We start from the raw sequence: 4,031 nt of genomic DNA, 5'->3' as shown, positions 1-4,031 counted from the left end.
TTTCTTATGCTTTTTTGACTCAAACATTTTGTAATTAATTTATAAATCAAAACAGCTCAAAAAATGCATACATAAATTTGTGACACACTGGCCTCCTGTAGTTCCAATTTAATCGTCAGTTTTCAAATACTTTGGAAGATCAGAAAAAAATGTCAAAGGTCAAGATTCCATAGTTATGTTGCTAAGAAACTCGTGTTTTTAGTAGTTAACTACTCCATGTAATAAATAGTGAGGTAATAAAATATTCACTGTAATTTAAAATATGCCATTATGGAATATACATATATACAAAATAGGCATTTGTGTGTTTCTTCGATGTGTTCCATGCTGTGTAGCTGAGTTTACCTGTGAGCCATTTCAGCATTGTTCATACATCTCTACAAACAGCGTTAGTTCACAATATTGACGATTCATTGAAATGAAACTTGCTAAGGGTCCTATGAGCTTTGTCTTAGAAAATGGTTAAAAACCTTAAAGAGCTGGTAGCTTTCCTTTTTCACCACCCGTTTTATACCTGTAACATGGTGTAACATAGGTAGCCTGCAGAAGCACTGTGGCATAACTCCCACTCATAGCTGCCCTGTAAGCATGATACCCTGAGGTCTAGGTTTTCCTTAAGCCCTGGATACTTTGTGTGATTGACACCAGTGTGGCTTAGTGTTTGATGCTCCAGTCCTAACAGATGAGGGCCGAATGCCCAGGAATGGAGAGATGAGTTTTCCTATAGGAGGTACAAATTTGCAAACTGCATGTTTCCTTTAAATGTCTTTTATTAGATGATAGTTTCTGTTTTAAAAAAATCATTTTTGATAAATACTAGTAATGATGATAATTTAAAAAATTAAAAATGTTTACCTTTTCTTCAAGGTACTTGAGTGCCCTCTGCAGGTTACAAGCAGATGATTAATGACTATAATTTAAAACTGGGGTTTTTTTTCCCCTATTCAAAAAATATCACCTGCTTCCTTCAGATCTCAAAAAAAAAAAAAAAAATGTGATCCCATTTGTATTGTTCAGTGTTAACGGTGATCAAATTGGGAATTTCCTTTCTCTGCTGGTTTTATTGTTGAGTTTAGTACAAGGAATGTCATACCAGTGAAATATCCAGAATTTTATCTAGGGCTCTTTAGACATTGGACCTACAGTAGCGCACATTCCCTCACTGAAAGAAAATATGGGGAATATTTCAATATATTTAAATTTATTCAAAACTTTGAGAATAGCTTCATGTTACCGTTTATCTTTTTTAAAAACCCATGCATTTGAAATAGCAAGCCCTGCTTTTTCAGTCTGCATCAAGTAAAATGACATGAATTCTAAAATTTACACCTTTTAAATAATAAAGTTTAATAATTACATGAATGAAAAAATTAAAAATTGCACAAGTAATCTGGTGATGTCACGTTAGGGGTCCGTGTTTAAAGGGACCAATCGACCTCGCTTTGGTATTGTTAGTCTGTAGGCTTCCCAACTAATAAAAGTATTTTTAGTTGAAGGCAGCATTTTCCCCTCTGAGGTGTAGAATATGCCCCATGCAGAATACACGAGCCCCTCGACTTAGTATACGCTTCCTTTCTTTTGGGCATAGCAGATTCGTCTCTAAGATATAGTTCATCTGTGACGCTGTAGAGCTTGGTGCTGCTGGCACTTCTGGTTCAATTAACTCAGCGAGGCTGCCGGGGAAGCTAAGTATGAGAACAAGAGAAGTGACTTGATGAAATTCATAGAAACAGATTTCTTTGCAAGCAGTGTAATGATTCTGATCATCAACCTTGAAAAGCAAATTAGAACAGGCAGATGACTATTGAAAATTCTTCCAGTGCTCTGCTGTTGCTACTGTGCTGGTCATGGCTCAGCCAGAGGCAAAGGAAACACACACTGCTTGGGGTCGACAAAGGAAACATCATTAAAGTGAATGTTTACATTGTGTTTATTGAAGTGTTCAAAGTCTATGTGTTGCCTCTTCAAGCAGCCTGCTGCTCTTCAGAGGATTAAAACTGCATAGCTGATAGTAAAAACCAGTTACTTAGACATTATACAGACAGATGGCTTTTAAACAGAATAGTGCTTTTGCTTGTATTTTTTTTTCTATAAAAACTGTATCCCATTCAGGATGAGGGACCTTCATTTACTCCTACACATTCCACTTTTTTCCAAGTCCTTTATATGACTTTCCTCTTAGAAACTGCTATGCTTAAATAATGGTTTTATTTCTTAATACACCAAAAAGAACAGAACATGAAAATGATTATGAAATTACTGGCATGGCTGTCCAATTGAGTATTAGTGTGTATTGGACAGCTTCTTCCAGATTGGTGTGGGGACTCTTGGGAGCGACATTTATCTTGAGCTCCCTCACACAAATTAAATGGATAATGGCAGAGTCACTGTATAACAAACATGCCAACCTGACATTTGAGAGATTAATAAATAGTATTTGTACCAGTAAAATAAGAAAGTTGACAGAAATATCGCAAGTTTAGCTTTAATCTTTTTGTTGTTGTTTTGTTTTTTGAGACAGGGTTTCTCTGTGTAGCCCTGGCTGTCCTGGAACTCTCTCTGTAGACCAGGCTGTCCTGGAACTCACTCTGTAGACCAGGCTGGCCTCAAGCTCAGAAATCCACCTTCCTCTGAATCCCAAGTGCTGAGATTAAAGGCGTATACCATCACCACCTGCCATTACTGATCTTCCTAATATGAGCAATATAAATTACTTTTCAATTGTAAAACTAGTATGGCATTTAATAGGGATTAAAGGGGCTGGGTCTGAGATAGCTCAGTCAGTAAAAAGTACTTGCTTCATAAGCTTGACCTGAGTTGGCTCTCCAGTGCCCACATGACAATCCAAGGTGTAATGGCTTGTACTTGTAATCCCAGCTCTAGAGAAGCAGAGACGGGCAGATTCCTGGGGCGCATTAGCCAGCCTGAGCAGCGAGTCCAACGCCCCAGTGAAAGGCCGAGTCTCAAAAAACAAGGTAGATGGCTTCTGAGGAGCAACACCCAAAGCTGACCTTGGGCCTCCATGTGTGTGGCCACAGTCACTTGCATACACAAGAACATGCACATGTGCACACACACACACAAAAGTTGAAGTACTACACTCTCCTGCATCCCTTAGGTGGTGGTGATTGAAAGTTCATTACAGAACCCCTTGCAAAGTAGCTAAATTCTGAAGGATTGTTTTCTTAGACTCACTATCAAGACAAATTGTTAATCTCTCATTTCATTCACCATTTCTGCAACACATGGAGCATCCTACATTGATTATTTCATAGTTCAGAATCAATAAAAATCCTTTTTCTGTAATGAGAAAATTTGTATGAATCTAAAATAAAGCAGGTTCCAGTCCTCTGACATGGCTTTTGCAAATCAGTAACAGGAGAGGGTTAGTGAGGCTTGTAACCTTTTAAACTAATGTCCTACCAAAAGGGCTTTGTGTGTGTGTGTGTGTGTGTGTGTGTGTGTGTGTGTGTGTGTGTGTGTGCATGTGCGCGCGCGCGTTGTGTGCATGTGTTGTGTTGTGTCCTGAGAATTGAACCCCAGGGCTAAGCATGTGCTCCACCACTGAGCTATATTCTCAGCCCCAAGGAATTCAACTGGCCTTAAACCCAAAATGCATCTTCCCTTACACATACTAAAATAGCACATACTATTCATTGTATTTAATGTTGAGACCTAAACATGAACTAGACACATCAGAATGAAAAGTTGCTGAGCAATCCAGAATCGAAACTGGAGTCCTTGTGTAGTGGATGCCTAATTTTAGACTTTTAACGTGGTTGTCCTATGTTTATGGCGCTCCAGAGGTAGGCAAACAAGAAAGTAGCACAGACTTGGATCGTGCATTGTAACTTCTACAATGTAGTGATATTTTAACATGGAAAAATACTCTTCACCATTGTTCATACAGAAACTGTCCAAAAGGATGGTGGCTGAATCATCAGGTCGACAAGAGGAGCATCCCAAGGGCAACATACATCTCTGTAGGTCTGTCCGACAAGCCTGAAAAGGCAAAAGTAGATTACAAAGAG

The sequence above is a fragment of the Peromyscus californicus genome, unplaced genomic scaffold (assembly GCF_007827085.1).
Source record: "Peromyscus californicus insignis strain IS unplaced genomic scaffold, ASM782708v3 Scaffold_12__1_contigs__length_115047231, whole genome shotgun sequence".
NCBI classification, from domain to species: Eukaryota; Metazoa; Chordata; class Mammalia; order Rodentia; family Cricetidae; genus Peromyscus; species Peromyscus californicus.
Note: the sequence above shows the minus strand (reverse complement) of the source record.